This window comes from Ictidomys tridecemlineatus, chromosome 2 (assembly GCF_052094955.1).
Source record: "Ictidomys tridecemlineatus isolate mIctTri1 chromosome 2, mIctTri1.hap1, whole genome shotgun sequence".
NCBI classification, from domain to species: domain Eukaryota; kingdom Metazoa; phylum Chordata; class Mammalia; order Rodentia; family Sciuridae; genus Ictidomys; species Ictidomys tridecemlineatus.
Genome location: NC_135478.1, coordinates 49,313,152 through 49,330,263, shown reverse-complemented (window position 1 = coordinate 49,330,263; position 17,112 = coordinate 49,313,152). Strand labels below are relative to the sequence as shown.

Genomic DNA, 17,112 nt, shown 5'->3' with positions numbered 1-17,112 from the left:
CCACATAAATTCTTGGGGAACAATCAAACCACACCCAAACCATGGAATCTACTAATTGCAAAAGTGATCCAGACATTGAAAACCCTGAAAAGTTGCAAGCCTTGTAACCAACTCAATTGAAGAGAACTTTCTTTTGTCTTTAAAGCCTTTCTAGCTGGTCAAAGAAATTGATAGCATGCTACTGTTGGCTAATTTTAGTAAATAGAACACACGCGCACACACACACACACACACACACACCCTGATTCTTGTCTTTTCTTTGGCTTCTGACACCTATACAGTCCTAAAATTCATCCAAAAATAAATGTTTTGTCTAGGTATCTAGATATGGACTGTATACTTATAATTCACTTTTTAATTCACTTATTTCAGGAGGTTTTAATCTTCTCAGGTCAAGGACTATCTAGAACATATGTGCCAGGCACAGTGTGCATGCCTATCATCCCAGCAGCTTGGGAGGCTGAGGCAGGAGGAGCATGAATTCAAAGCCAGCCTCAGCAACTCAGTGAGACCCTATCTCTAAATAAAATATAAAAAGGGGTGGGGATGTGGCTCAGGGGTTAAGCGCTCCAGGATTCAAAGCACAGATTTAATACCTCAGGCTATGTAGTTGGAAAATGGTCATTCCAGAAATTCCTTGAGTCTGTATTTATTCAGTATTCATAATAATTCAGATCTAACCCAGGTGGTTGAAATAATTGATCCCAACATGAATTTTCAGTCTTATTCTTGAGTAAAGTAAAAAACCTAAGATCAAATCAACAGCCCTTATTCAAAATGAGGATTTCAAAGACAATGAACTCCAGGCCAAGTAGCTCATGTATGTGAACGTCTTTTGATTATTCTTCCTGATTTGGGGTAGAGTTGTCCTGAATCATCTCGTTTTATCTATTAATACACTTTTCACTTTAGGGAACACGCAGAGTATTTGAAATAGATATAATCGTAACCCCAATTCTGTACACTTCCAGACTGGTTCTGTCTCTTTGAGTAACATTACTCTAGCTTTTTCCAGTGACTGGATAAGATCATGTTAGGAATTGGTAGGAATAACCCTTTTCAGATATGCGTTTCTATTCTCCTTGGAAGATCAGCCGTCCCCTATCAATGTTTCTCCCCAAATTTCTATCTGAAAGTTCATCACAAGTTAAAGACACAGAACACTTCGCCAAACAAATATTAACATCTCCAAAACCACATCTTTCTCTCCGTCTCCCTCAGAGGTGTTTGCTGCCTTAGAAAAGTGGGAAGAGAGGGAAATTGACGAGCACCCCAGGGAGCTGTTTTCACTCTGGCTTTCAGCTTTCCTGCCGTGTTGGGTGTTAGAAACCCACTCGAGTGAGAAGAAATTTTTCTCCTTCTTTTTTTTAATCTCCCACTAATGCGAGCACCATCCGGTTTTATTTCCAATACCAAGCTATAAAAAAATGGGCATACATCAGTCTCTAACATAGCGTGGACCATACATTTCTCATCGTGCTTTCAGGAAGCGATAAGTTCATCCCCCTGAGGTGATAAAGGACATTTAAAGCATCTCTTGATTACTCCTGGACCACCCAGGGCTCTGGTACCACTCGACCACACGGTCGGAGCCCCTAAACAATATACGCAGCAGCATCGTAACAATGACGAGTTCGGGTTTATATGCAAAGCTCAGAGGTTTGCAAGGTGCATTCCAATAGCATTTGCACTGAGCCAAATTTGACAAATATCACTAGTTCATAAAGCAAAGGGAAATTTTCCATCTTTTTTCATTTGACCTAATGAGTCATTAGGACTACCTTTGACTCTGCCCAATGCTTTATTCTGTCCCCAAAATTCTATTATTGCCACAAGTGAGAAAGACTCTCCCAGTGTCTTTCCTTATCACTTTTGTTTTTCTTTCTTTTCTTTCTTTTTTTTTTTTTTTTTTGGTTACCAGGGTTTGAACTCAAGGGCACTGAACCACTGAGCCCCATCCCCAGCCCTATTTAGAGACAGGGTCTCAATGAGTTGCTTAGTGCCTCGCTTTTGCTAAGGTTGGCTTTGAACACAGGAGCCTCCTGCCTCAGCCTCCTGAGCCACTGGGATTACAGGCATGTGCTACCACACCCAACTCCTTATCACTTTCACCATTAACACACCATTTATTGAGCTCTCGTTGTGTTCCCAAGCATCACACTAAGCTGTATGTATACATTTTCTCATGTAATCTTCATAACAACTCTAACAGCTCTGTTTGAATTAGAAGCCACAAACAGGTTCAGGAACTTTCTGAGCGGTGGTGCAAGTAAATTCAGGCAGGAGAGACACCAAATTTCATGACTTAAACTATCAGCCACACTATTAACCAGCAGTTATTCTTGTGATGGCCAAAATCCATATGCTTAATAATAGGAGATGACCATCAGACACCTTCCCTCCTGCTTGTTGTTACCCTACAGTTGCATGTTGAAAAATATTTTTTTCAGTTTATTAGTTGCAACTCACACATAAAGTATGTACATTAAAAAAAAAAAGTCGCTGGGTGTGGTGGTGCACACCTGTCATCTCAGCAGCTCGGGAGGCTGAGGCAGGAGTATCACAAGTTCAACCAGCCTCAGCAACTGAGTGAGGCCCTAAGCAACTGAGTGAGACCTTGTGTCTGAATAAAATACTAAATAGGGCTGGGGATGGGGCTCAGGGGTTAAGGCCCCTGCATTCAATCTATGGTACCAAAAAAGAAAGAGAGAGCACAAGGAATTTAGGTTCACGTGTATCTAAATACTTTTCAGGTTGTTGATACTGAGGAGCATTCTCCCCATCATCTACAGATCTAATAAGAGGAAAGCAGTAGACACGGCAGGCAGGTACCATCTCACAACCCCATGGCTTCTCCCCATGACAGCTGAGGTCTCTTCCCTTCCCTGCTGTTTCCATAGTAACCTGGCAGCCTCTGTGGCCACCTTTCTGTTGGCACTAAAGGATCATTTAGAATCAGCCTCCAACTGGCTCTGGAACGGCACCCTCCCCTTCCTGACACCCCAGCTAGCGTGTCACTTTAACAGGACCCCAAGCATTTCTTACCTTGAGTTAAGCTCACACGTTCAGAGGAGTAAAAAATACCAAGAATCCCACGTTGCAGGGCTCGGCTTCCCGTTTTCCCCACTAATGAGAAGAACCACGCCGGTTTCTGTGATCCTAGGAGTCGACCCACGGCCTCTGGAGTCTGTTACCAGCTCCTACTGTCTCCCCATGAAGATGGCAGCTGACTAGGGATGCAGCCACTGCCAAGGAAGGAAAGTGATGAAACTTTTATTTTTCTAAACTCAGGGTCATCTTCTCTCCCGAAAGGGTCTCTAACTCCTCCGCCTACAGAATGGGTTATGAGCAGGCTTTTTCTTTGTGGGTGCTGGGGATTGAACCCAGGGGCACTTGACCCCTGAGCCACCTGCCCAGCCCTTTTTGTATTTTATTTTGAGACAGGGTCTCCCTGAGCTACTTAGCATCTTGCTTTTGCTAAGGCTGGCTTTGAACTCACGATCCTCCTGCCTCGGCCTCCTGAGCACCTAGCTGGCCTGGCCTATCTTAACTATGCTCAGAACACTTGACTTAGCCTAGAGATAGGCAAAATCATTTCACACAAGCTTTATTTAGAATAACCTGTTTGGTTGTATAAGTATGCTTTCCTACCATCATCAAGTCTAAAAATCATAAGTTGTACCACTGTGATTCAGGAGCTGTCTGTGCTACCATTTAGACAAGCATTAAAAAATATCAAATAACCTAGAAATAAATCTACTTTTTTAGTCTAATGAAAATGTTCTCTACATAGAAAAGTGCTAAATATTAATTGATGTTAATTAGAAACTATATTAGGTACCTATGGCTGCATAACAAATTACCCTAAATCTTAGTGGCCTCAAACAAGAAGTAATAGGTCAGAAATCCAGGAGCAATTTAACTGAGTGTTTCTGGCCTTGGAATTCTTGATAAGGTTGCAGTGAGGGTTGACCCAGGCTGCAGTCATCTGAAGGTTTTGCTTGAGGTGGGAGATGAACTGTTTTATATGACTATCTGAATGACCTCCAAACATGGTGGTTGGCTTACCTCAGAGAAGTCATCCTAGAAGCCAAGGTGGAGGCCAAATCGCCTTTTATGACCAAGCCTCAGAAGCCACACACCACTATCCATACCCTGTTAAGTCACACCAACCGGTCAGGATGGGCACTGTTTAGTCAGCTTTTTCATTGCTGTGACTAAAAGACCCAACCAGAACAATTTTAGGGGAGGAAAAGTTTTATTTGGGGGCTCACAGTTTCAGAGGTCTCAGTCCACAGACAGCAGGCTCCATTCCTCAGGGCTCGAGGGGAGGCAGGACATCATGGAGGAAGAGTGTGGTGGAGGGAAGCAGCTCACATGGTGATCAGGAAGCAGAGAGAGACTCCACTCTCCAGAGACAAATAGAGACCCCAAAGCCACGCCCCCAATGCCCCCTCCTCCAGCCACACCCACCTCCTCCAGCCACCACCCAGTTAATCCCATCAGGGGTTCATTCACTGGTTGGGTTAAGGCTCTCACCACCCAGTCATGTCTCCTCTGGACCTTCCTGCACCGTCTCACATGTGAGCTTTCGGGGACACCTCGTATCCAAACCATAGCAGGCACACTACACAGGAGTGTCGATTTCAGGACACAATGGCTTGTGGTCCAGCTCCTCCTTGGAGACTGGCTTCAATATAGACCTAAATAACTGAAAGGATTTCTAGATGAGAATAGTCAGTTTTGTAAAAATGTCAGTTCTTCCCAACACAATGTATAAAACACCAAAGCTCTGGCATGTGATTCCCTCTACCACCAAGAGCCGAGAGAACTAATGGAACTGTCATCCTTTCCGTCTTTTTTTTTTAATTTTTATTTATTCTTTTGACATATACATGACAGTAGAGTGTGTTTTGAAATAATAGATACATGGAGTCTAACTTCCCATTCTTGTGGTTGTCCATGATGTGGAGTTTCACTGGTCGTATATTCACATATGAGTATAGGAAAGTTACATCCGATTCAATTCCACTATCTTTCCTATTCCCAACCCCCTCTGTTCCCTTCATTCCACTTTGTCTAATCCAATGAACTTCTATTCTTCCCTCCCCTCTGATTATTTTGTCCTAACATCCGCATATCAGAGAGGACATTTGGCCTTTGATTTGGGGAGATTGGCTTATTTCACTTGGCATGATGGTCTCCAGGTCTACCCATTTACTGGCCAATGCCATGATTTCATTCTTATTTATGGCTGAGTAATACTCCATGGTGTATATGTACCACATTTTCTTCTGCTGAAGGGCACCTAGGTTGATTTCGTAGATTAGCGATTGTGCATTAAGCTGCTATAAACATTGATGTGGCTCCATCACTACATTATGCTCATTTTAAGTCCTTTGGGTATATGCCAAGGAGTGGGATGATTTAGTCAAATGGGTGATTCCATTCCTAGTTTTCTGAGGAATCGCCACACTGCTTTACATAGTGGCTGCACCAATTTGCAGTCCCACCAGCAGTGTGTGAGTGCGCCTTTTTCCCCACTCCATTCATTCTTTCATTCATTTTTTTAAATTACTGGTTTAGTTTTGTGTTTACTCAGCAAAAACCAAAACTGACATCGGATGTACTTTTCTTGCATTTCTTCCCAACATCATGTCCAGTTTCCTCAGTAACTAAATAATATCTGAGAGGGGCCTGGAGATATGACTCGGCAGTAGAGTGATTGCCTGTCTTGCATGAGGCCCTGGGTTCGATCTCCAGAACCAAGTAGTCCCTATCATCAAGCTAATAACAAATATTATTATTATCATTTTTTCAGAGAGGGCATCTTCTCCCATATCCCATGAACAAGTCTTTTTGATCCACCAAGAAAGGGTCTGAATTACATAAAGAAACCAAAATTCCTTAGTCTTTGTCATGAAACCCAGGGAACAAAAATTTTCAAGAACCCTTCCCTCTAGCCAGCAGTTTATCACAAAGATTCAAGTTTTTCTTCGACCACCTCCCCAGTGGAACAGCCCAGAGTGTTCTATGTCAAACCTTCAAGGCTGGCTCCTGGCACTGTCTCCACTGCTTTATAAACATGCAGCTTTGGAGTTTACTTATCACCACAATCATAGTAGCTTTTACAGATCGATCTCACATTTTGCAGAAATGGTTTTGCAACTACATGCTCATCCAAATGCAGCCGCTGAGGCAGGAGGATCACAAGTTCAAAGCCAGCCTCAGCAACTTAGTGAGGCCCTAAGCATCCTAGACGGAGATGTGGTTCCGTGGTTAAGCGCCCCTGGGTTCAATCCCCGGTACCAAAAAAAAAAAAAAAAAATGCAGCTGCTTGTTATAGTCACTAGTGCTGTTCAAGAATATTCTACTCTAAGATTTCATCTCACTCTAGTCAGAAAGGCAGCTATTATGAAGATGAAGAAAACAACAATAAGTGTTGGTGAGGATTCGAGGAAAAAGGCACACTCATACGTTGCTGGTGGGACTGCAAATTGGTGCAGCCAATATGGAAAGCTGTATGGAGACTCCTTGGAAATCTGGGACTGGAACCACCATTTGACCCAGGTATTCCACTCCTTGGTCTATACCCAAAGGACTTAAAAACAGCATACTACAGGGACACAGCCACATCAATGTTTACAGCAGCACAATTCACAATAGCTAAACTGTGGAGCCAACCTAGATGCCCTTCAGCGGATGGATAAAAAAAAAAAAAGTGGCATCTATACACAATGGAATTTTACTCATCAATAAAAGAGAATAAAATCATGGCATTTTCAGGTAAATGGATGGTATTAGAGAAGACAATGCTAAGTGAAGTTAGCCAATCCCAAAAAAACAAATGCTGAATGTTTTCTCTGATATAAGGAGGCTTCCTCATAGTGGGGTAGGGAGGGGGAGCATGGGAGGATTAGATGAATTCTATTTAGGGCAGAGGGGTGGGAGGGAAAGGGAAGGGGCAGTGGATTAGCAAGGATGGTGGAATGTGATGGACATCATTATCCAAAGTACATGTATGAAGACTCGAATTGGTGTCAATATACTTTATATACAACCAGAGAAATGAAAAATTGTGCTATGTATGTGTAATATGAATTGTAATGCATTCCTCTGTCATTTATTTTGTTAAAAAAATCAATAAGAAATAATTTTTTTTAAAAAAAGAATAAGAAGTTTTCTGGGTAACTGTGGTAGAAATTATTTATTGTTTTCCTACAAAGCTCTTTAACTATTTTTACTTCTTATCATATTGGTAGGAATGATTTTTAGAAATGATTACAAAACTAACTTGTCAAAATAAATATAAGCAACTTAGAAATTTTTAGTGTTTTTAAAAATGACGCTATAGTGAGTTCATAATGGTATTATTTGAACTAGACCAAAGCAGACTATTTAAGAAGGCATTTGTTTATTTTGAAGATAATTTGGTGACAGCTGACCTACTCATTTCACGTGACTAATTTCGGGGGATGGCGTGCATCGTTGAGTCAAAGGAGAGATTCAATTGTCATTTTTAAGAGCTGCAGCCATCAGTAAATAAAGGGGGTGGAACTGATTCTCATCTTACTTGGTGTGGTCTACTTCTCCTTACTACAGTGTATAGGCAATCTGAAAACTCATTAAGGGTGTCTTTTTTGTAATAAATTGATACATTTGGGTAAAAAAAAAAAGAATATTCTAGTGCTCTCTAGATTCGGACTGCTTTCTGCTGTCCAAGGTGCTGCCCACTTAAAATGAAGTATGGCCACACTGCATGCTTTAACCACTGAAATGTGAGTGGACGCCACAGGCACCACTTCCAGGTGGGAGTCTTAAGAGCCGGAAGATTTTGCTACTTGATCTTTTCCTTCCCTGTGGCCACTGCAGTGGTCAAGGCACCGGCTATACATCAGCCCAGGGCATGCAATGAGGAGAACAAAATGGTCCTGGGGAAAGGAGTTAAGAACCTGACTTCTGCTGACCCCAGCAGATTTCCAGTCAAGAGAGGGTGAGGCACGTCCTGAGAAGAACTGAGTGTAACTATGGGCACCTGCAGCTGATGCTGCCCAAGAGGTATTAGAAGTCAATCAAGGAGGGCGCATGGCCCCCGCCTGTCATCCCAGTAGCTCAGGAGGCTGAGGCAGGAGGATCACAGGTTCAAAGCCAGCCTCAGCTACTTAGCAAGGCCCTAAGCAACTCATCAAGACCTGGTCTGTAAGTAAAATATAAAAAAGGGGCTGGGGATGTGGCTCAGTGGTTAAGTGCCACTTGATTCAATCCCTGGTATAAAGAAGAAGCCAGTCAAGCTTTTGAGAGAGCTGTTCCAGACAGAGAATCCAAGAATCTACACAGAGAATGTTTATGCCTAGTCAAGATTTTAAAGCCTCCTTGGGTCTCCAATCTTCTTCAGGCAAGAAGCAGCCTGAGCCAGGTCTTCATGGCCCCAAGGAGGACCCGACTCCTGCCCTCTCTTCAGTGTGGTAAAATACATAAAATTAAAAGTGAAGGAAAACCTCACCCCAGAGAATGGGGCCAGATGGACTGGGGGACAGTGGAATCCAGACCTAATCAAGGAACATTTTCCATATCCAGGGTCAGGGCCCCTCAAGGGCCGCAAGGATTCCGAATTTCCCCAGGATGTGGCTGCTACGTGGTCACTGCAGTTACTGTCTTTGATCCACCACTATATTCCAGATGTTGTATGGAACCTTGTCTTTTTTAGTTCATAAGTCTCTGGATTAAGAGAAGCTACATAGCCGGGCCCAGCGGCACACACCTGTAATCCAGCAGCTCAGGAGGCTGGGGCAGGAGGATGGCAAGTTCAAAGCCAGCCTCAGCAACTTAGTGAGGCCCTCAGCAACTCAGTGAGACCCTGTCTCAAAAATAAATAAATAAATAAAAGGCTGGGGATGTAGCTCAGTGTTTGATTGCCCAGTACGAAAAAAAAAAAAAAAAAGCAGGGGTCGGGGGAGAGACAGAACTTACATCTGACCCTGAAATCGGGGCCACTGGGCATCATCCTGAGGTTCTACATGTCCTGAACTTCTAAGAGTGGGATCAACCGATGTAGTAATAGGGACCTCCAAGTCCTGAGCAGGCCCTGGCAGGGGAGAGGAAGAACCTGCTTGACCCCAGCAAATCAATTAGAGAATCTCCCCAGGCCTCTCTCAAGCTAGAGCTCCCTCCTTCCAAAGGGACTACATACACCTCAGTGCACCAGACTGAAGGGTCTCTATCTATGTAACTTCCGGAGCCCAGCAAATAATTTGCCCTGTATCCTTGTTAATCTAACAAGAACAACAAAATATGTATCTGTGGAGCCTGTATCTTCTGTTAGAAGTTGCCAGCATATGTTTAATTACAGTTCTCCTTCCTCCCAAGCACCCAAAGAAAGAAAAAGAAAGAAAGAAAGAAAGAAAGAAAGAAAGAAAGAAAGAAAGAAAGAAAGAAAGAAAGAAAGAAAAGAAAGAAAGAATACACTTTTGTTAAACCCTATCCTACTGAGACACCTTAAATCATAATGAAAGCAAGTAGTTATGGAGTACCTTGAAGCACCAAGCATAATTTGGATGACTTAATTCTCACACATTAGCCCAAGGAGAAAGTAACACTTATACTCTACCTGTCAAATGCAGAAACCGAGCCAGGTGTGGTGGCACATGTTTGTAATCCCAGCGGCTCAAGAGGCTGAGGCAGGAGGATCTCGAGTTCAAAGCCAGCCTCAGAAAAACCAGGTGTTAAGCAACTCAGTGAGACCTTGTCTCTAAATAAAATACAAAATAGGGCTGGGGATGGGGCTCAGTGGTTGAGTGCCCCTGAGTTCAATCCCCAGTACCAAAAAAAAAAAAAAAAAAAAAACACAGAAACTGAGGACCAGAGAGAGAATGAGATCCAGCAGAGGTCACCAAGCCATCGAGGCACAGGGACACGCTTGTCCCCAGGACCTACCTGCTCCAAGCCATGCCCACAGTGCCTCACACTCAGCTAGATGCAAATAGGGCCACAGAATAAAGTGTTCATTATGAAGGCCCACTTCTTTTCCAATAAAGGTGCAAGGGTGCTCCCGGTTTTCAAAATCAGAGGAGTTTCTAAGAAAGAAAATGTTCCTCAAAGAGAAAACAGAAGCAGCAACTTATGTGATCTTTCACATAATAACCGCTGTTAAGCTAGTAAATTTCTGAACGTGGAATCCTATTTACGTTATATAGCTTGAGGTTTTTTTTTTTTTTCCGTTAAAAAGTATCATACTGGATGATCGTGCGTTTTGTTTGTGTGAAGGAAGGGGAAACTTTACCTCCCAGAAATTGCAAATGTCATTAACAAGTGCTGCATATTTATTAGCCCATCTGCTGCTCCAGCATGGGGGGCGGGGGGGGGGAATCTTAGTATAAGCAATTTCTTCACAGTTACAGTTTTACCACCTGATGTGCAATATAACAACACTTGGTAAGCATTTATTATTGTGCTGAGTAATTTCGATTTTCAACTTAATTCATAATGTGTTTTTTTTAAAGAACTCAGAATGAACTCTTGCTTAGCACCTAGTTTTGTTTCCATATTCTGGTTAAAAAGAATAATCCATGCTGTTGGGAGGGGATCCAGATGGGTTGCTCACCAGTATGTTTTTTTTCAGGGATTTCAATTGCATAAGATTCTAGAAACCTGGATGACATGGTCACCGATGGGTCAGCTGCACAGTACCCAAACTGACAAGGGGAAGATTTGAAAGGTGGAATTTGAATCAGACCCCCCAGGTATTTCCAGAGCAGGCTGCTCTGCTGGGGCACAGCTGCTATATTTTTTGCTAACACCAAATTCAATCGCGCTGCAAGCTGAGACTGTTTATCTGTCTTGGCAAAACATCAACAGTGTGTATCAGCTGGGGGAATGTTTCAAAAACAACTGATCCCAAAATAACAATTAAATAAGGACTCGGGCAGAACATGGCAGCCGGGTGCGACATTCACACCTGGAAAAGGTAGACAAGGACTCGGATGAGAAGGTGGCCTGTCTGCCTTACCCCGCCTCCAAGGGGAGACGTGGGTTTTCAAGGTGAAGATGGTGCCTCTCAGGTCTTCCACCCCACAGAGAGAAGAACGTGAGTCCTTTAAGCAGAACCTCATAGTTCTCATGGGATCCTAAGAGTCTGGCTGACGGTCCCTGATGGGGCTGCCACCTGCCATCCTCGGCAGATCTGTCTCTTATGACTCCTTTAGCACGTGTTCTGGTTCCCTGGGCTGCACATCCAACACCTCAAAGTCAAGTGGTGGAAGAACACAAGGAGGCAGAGGGGGGCCCAACTCAGCTTCATGACAGATGGGGCCTGCGACGGTTTGGATCTGAGGTGTCCCCCAAAAGCTCACGCATCAGATGGTGCTAGAACATTCAGAGGAGAAATAATTGGGCTGTGAGAGCCTTAATCCAACAGTGAATGGACCCCTGATGGGATTAACTGGGTGGTGGCTGGAGGAGGTGGGTGTGGCTGGAGGAGGGGGCACTGGGGGCGTGGCTTTGGGGTCTCTATTTGTCTCTGGAGAGTGGAGTCTCTCTCTGCTTCCTGATCACCATGTGAGCTGCTTCCCTCCACCACACTCTTCCTCCATGATGTCCTGCCTCCCCTTGGGCCCAGAGGAATGGAGCCTGCTGTCTATGAACTGAGACCTCTGAAACCCTGAGCCCCCAAATAAACTTTTCCTCCTCTACAGTTGTGCTGGTCGGGTCTTTTAGTCACAGCAGTGACATAGCTGACGAAAACAGGACCTCAACTGGAACGACTCAAATGTGTGGGTGTGACAGAACATTGGTCACTGGAATTATCCAGAGACTTCCTCTAGCATTGTCTGGCACCCAGGCTGGGGAGACTGGAAGGCGAGGCTTTAGCTGAGACTAGAGACTGGAGGATACACCTGTGGCCTCCGCACATGACTTGGGCTTCTACCAACATGACAGCTGGGTCCCCAGAGGAAACACCCAGAAAGAAAATGTTCCAAGAGGACCAGGGGAATGCTGCCTGACCTTCCTGAACGAGGCTCAGAAGTCCCACCACTCCTCTTCCACTGCATTCTATTGGGTACAGTTCCAATTAGGGGACTGTGTGTGGCCAGGTCACATTGCAGAAGGGGCATAAGGGATGGGAACCATGGTCACCTCGATTTTAGGGAAATAAAATCAGGCACAACATGACCAGAGCTTTGTGGTCTCTATTTTGGATTCCTGCCCTGGTTCTCTGAAAGGAAAGTGCCAAGCAAGGAACAGAGTTATCAGGGAGACATCTTTGGGAAAATGCCCTCATTCAGCCAACAGATGAGATGCCAGGATCATGGCCATGCGAGCCTTATGTGATACGGTCCTTCCCCTCCCTCCAGACTCCTCTGAACTGCATGACTCCTCTCCAGCCACACGGAGCTTGAGATTTGTCTTACTTATCCCTGGATTCTTCTGCCCCAGGACCTGTGCCCCTGCTTGCTCCCTCCCACCTTCAGCTTGTTAATGCGATCGCATCCTTCAGATCTCAGCTTAAACATCACTTCTATGTGGAAAACTTTCCTGACCTTCCTGATTAGGTCAAATTCCCAAAAAAAAGATATTCACAGCACTCGGTGCCTTATCATAGTTACCATGGTTACAATTTTTTAAAAATATTTCATGTCTATTTTCTCATCTTGACTATGAAATCTGTCAGTTCCATTACTGATTTCGATGACCATGGTCAACAACCCCGCAACCTATACATGCACATCCCCAGTCCCAAGAAGGGGTTTAATAAATGTCTGTTAGAACCAAATTTATGAAGCACCTCATTCTCACCAGTCATTGGGTGTGGGAATACCATAGTGACTGGAATAACCCCACCGGCGCCATCTTGGAGATCACATCTTCTTAAGGAGGAAGTGTTGAGAGCCACAGCCCAAGGGGCCCCAGCAAACTTTCAGATTGCCAGCTGATGATTGGCTCACAGCGGCCCCAGCAACATCTAGCTGATTGGCTCCTCTGCAGTGATGCTCATTGGGCTGTTTCCCTGCCCTTTCAGACCACGGAGCTGCTCATTGGAGGACTTTTTTTGCTCCGCCCATGTGACCCAGCCAATCGGCCTCAAGAGCAGGAGGATTGTGGGAGGTGGAGAGGCTTGTGGTTGTGAGAGAGGCTTGTGGGAAGCCGGTGGTGGCAGTTGGGCTCTGAGGGTTTTTCCTGAGGAGCTGTTTTGTTTGGTGTGTGTGGTTCTGAAAATAAAGTTCGTTTCTTTTGACAAGTGGCTCCTGAATTGTGCCCAGCCAGACTGTGGCAAGGAAGATAATAAGCAGACATGGATAACACAGGACACATGTGTTGAGAGAAGGGCTCTGGGAGAGAAAAGGAAAACCTAACCCAGCCTTGGAATCTGGGAAGACTTTCTTAAGGAAATGAGATTTCCACCAAGTGCTTCTCCCCGACCATCCCCACCACCCTGAGGGCTCCATCCCAGCTAAGCCTGTGGACACCCAGGTCTCAATTTTCCCTTTACTTTTTAGGAGCAAATAATTACTCCTTTGTAATTTTCATTTCTGTTTGTTACAGGATAAATCAGTATAAAACAAGGAGAGAGGGGTACAAATATATCTCTCGGTGTGAATGGGCTATTTGGTATTACCTTCTGCGCTAATTAAGTCATATTAACAGGGAGAGCACTTTGACATGGCTAGACTTCATGACCCTCTGCTTAAAGAGGAAAGACGTTTTTATAGCAAAATCATAGTTTGTGCTGTGACAACACCTAGCCAGAGGAATGCCTCCGAGTAGATTCGTTTCCAAACACCTCCAAGCACCAGCTTTCAAATAACAATAACGGGCAAGGGGCAGTACTGTTCTTTCAGCAATTGAATTATTGGCAGGGAGATCTCTTCTGCCTGTCCACCCAGCAGAGCCAAAAGTTGTAGCAGTTAATTAGATTCTAGAGTTATCTTACAGACCCTTGAGCCCAGAGAGTACTAGGTGGGCAAGGAAATCTTTAAAATCACCATCTGGACTGGGCACAGTGTGCACGCCTGTAATCCCAGCAGTTTCGGAGGCTGAGGCAGGAGGATCGAGAGTTCAAAGCCAGCCTCTGCAAAAAAGCGTGAGGCGCTAAGCAATTCAGTGAGACCCTGTCTCTCAATAAGAAAAAAAAAAATACAGAATAGGGCTGGGGATGTGGCTCAGTGGTTGAGTGCCCCTGAGTTCAATCTTCAGTACCCCCCCCACAAAAAAATATCACCATCTGGTATCATGAGCTCCTACCAAGGCCACCATCAAGTCCATGCATGACAACCCTCTAGGGTATTTATTTTACAGTCATTTGATAGATGAGGAACCCGAGTCCTGAAGAATGTCAACAACTCTACTTATTCCTCTCTTCATTTCAACCCATAGGCTCTGGATGCCTGCTTCCTGTCAGGCCCTTTCTGAATGCTTGGGAACTCCACGGCCAACAAGAAGGTCAAGTCCCCCCGCACCCATGACACTGACTGTCCAGTGGGGAATCTACTAAACATGGGGACAAACGTCAGATGAAATGTGCTTGGAGAGAGTCAAAGGGGGAACGGGCTAGAGAGAAACTCACAGGGAGGGTCCTGGCTTGAGGTGGCCTGGTCAGGGGAAGCCCTTAAGGTGACCTTGACAAAATGTGAGAGCTGAGGGTGGGGGGGAGCTCTGGGAAGAGGTTTCCAGGGAGAGAAAGAAAGAGGACAACACCCTAGACGGGCTGTGCTTGGCACGTTCAAGGGCAGAGTGGTCTTCATGGGATCAGTGTCACTGAGATGCCTACTGAGATGTGGACTGCAGCCAGTTCTGTCCAGCTCCAGGGCCCATGGTCTTAACCGCTGTGCTTTAAAACATGGAACCCCCAAAAAAGAACACAGGGAGTTGGTTCTTCGAGGAGAAGCCAAGCAGGACACCCCCTCCCACTGGAGAGATACGGCCATCAAACCAGAAATGCAAGGAATCATTCCAAGAATTGGGTCGAAACAGGTTCTTCCAGTCCAGCCCCCATCAGGGGAGACTCCATTTTATCAGATAGAGCCAAAGGACACCCGAAGGGGTGTAACTCAAATCGCCAGGTAGGGGACAAGGTCTTCCATGCCTCCACAATGAGCCATTTGCTATCATGAGTTGTTATAAATTTCATTCATTTAAATAACGTCACAGAGGATTGACCAGGTGACAGGGAGGCTGAAGCTGGTGCATGAGATGCATTCTGCCCTGACCTCCGGGGAGTTCGAAATGAAGTAAGACCCAGATGAACTCACACAGTCCTCAGAAAACAGTTCATCTCCCTAACAGCAAAGAGAGGGGCCCAGAAAATACCCCCTGAGTTAAGAGCTGGGCAATGGCTGGGTTCAGTGGGACACGCCTGTCGTCCCAGCAGCTTGGGAGGCTGAGGCAGGAGGATCACGAGTTCAAGGCCAGCCTCAGCAACTTAGCAAGGCCCTAAGCAACTCAGTGGGACCCTGTCCTCTAAGCAAAACATTTTAAAAGGGTTAGAAGTGTGGCTCAGTGGTTAAGCACTGGGTTCGACCCCTGGGTTACTAGGGTTCAAATCCCCAGTACCAAAATGTGTGTGTGTGTGTGTGTGTGTGTGTGTGTGTGTGTGTGTGTGCCTCCTGATAAAAATGGGCAGATGCAGGAAAAAGCTCACCTTTCCTCTCTTCCTCTTCTTATTTTTCCTACCTGAAATGCAGAAGCAATGCCCAAAGGTAATGCAGTCATCTGCTGCTGTGGATGCAGAGTCACGCCCCAAGGATGTCAGAGCAAGAAGCTGCCAGTTGGGGCCTTTGATTTTTGCTTGGGAAACTGCAACTTCCACGTGAAAAGAGTAAACCCCTTCTGTCCACAGACCCCCAAACATCCTCAGGCAGAATTCAGGGCTCCATGAATTTAAGCTGGAAAAGTTCACATCTTCATCTTTACCAATCCCTCACTCAGATTAAGCGTTGTCTTAAATTTTGACGATGGAGGATCAGCAGTGTCTGTGACTTTGTGTCATGGTTTTGATTTTTTGTTTTTTTTTAAGGTGATAAAGTCAGCAATATACCTTCCTGCTCAGGGATGTATCCTTATGTCATAATTTAGTTTGCAGAACTCTTTTTTTTTTTTTACCCTTTGGTGCTGGGGTTTGAACCCAGGGCCTTGTGCATGCGAGGCAAGCACTCTACCAACTGAGCTATGTCCCCAGCCCTAGTTCACAGACCTCTTGATCAACTTTCTCTTCTACAAGATGTCACCCAGGTCAATTCCAGAGAATGCATTTCCCTGATTGGACATACTGAGCAAATAGAAACTTCTCTGGACTGGTAGGTAAGACATTCCCATGTCAGAGGATGGGAAATAAATTGGACTAAAATTCAGAGGACTTCTACCTCAGGGAAATTCCTAGAGATCCAGTAGTGTGGGCCTGTTGACATATTCCTTCCAAGGTGATGGTTGCTGTTGGATCTGGCCCCTCCTACAATCCAGAAAGAAGCTCAATGCCTGGTGAACCTGTCGGGATTTCGAAGGCAGCATATTCTTTAGGTGGGCATGTTACTCTGGGCCATTTACCCATCAACTTAAAAAGGGGCAACGTTTTTTGTTTTGCGTTCTTTCTTTCTTTCTTTCTTTTTTGTTTTTGTTTTGTTTGTTCATTTAGTACTGGGGATTGAAACCAGGGACGCTTAAGCACTGAGCCACATCCCCAGTTCTTTTTTTTTTTTTTTTTTTTAGTTGCAGATGGACACAATAACTTTATTTTATTTATTTATTTTTATGTGATGCTGAGGATTGAACCCAGGGCCTCACACGTGCTAGGTCAGCGCTGAGCCACAATCCAGCCCCCCCACCCCACCCCCACCATTTCTTTTTTTATACTTTGTTTAGAGTCAGGGTCTTGCTAAGTTGCTTAGGGCCTCACTTCGTTGCTGAGGTTGGCCTCAAACTGGCGATCCTCCTGCCTCATCCTCCCAAGTCACTGGGATTAAGGGCATGTACCACCTCACCCAGCAGAGCTACCTACAAGTGTGCGTCTCTTCCTGACCCCAGGGAACACTGTGTAGGTTCTAGGTGCAGGCTGGGAGAGAGAAGGCACTCTAGCAGGAGTGGGGACCATGGTAATAAGTGCTTCGGGGCCACTTCCATTTG

The 17,112-nt window shown here is 45.0% G+C and overlaps 1 long non-coding RNA gene across 16 annotated transcripts in view; it reads right to left on the bottom strand.

Moving 5' to 3' along the window:
* Positions 1 to 17,112, bottom strand: part of LOC110598797 (uncharacterized) — an 81,089-nt gene that overhangs the window by 33,443 nt on the left and 30,534 nt on the right. For 13 of the 16 annotated variants that reach the window (XR_013434487.1, XR_013434490.1, XR_013434492.1 and 10 more), the window contains 3 exons: positions 4,275 to 4,711; positions 4,069 to 4,155; positions 3,046 to 3,245 (listed from right to left, as the gene is read on the bottom strand). This is a non-coding gene — a long non-coding RNA (uncharacterized LOC110598797). The remainder of the gene's footprint in view (positions 1 to 3,045; positions 3,246 to 4,068; positions 4,156 to 4,274; positions 4,712 to 17,112) is intronic. The other 3 variants (XR_013434485.1, XR_013434488.1, XR_013434491.1) reach the window with 3 other exon arrangements.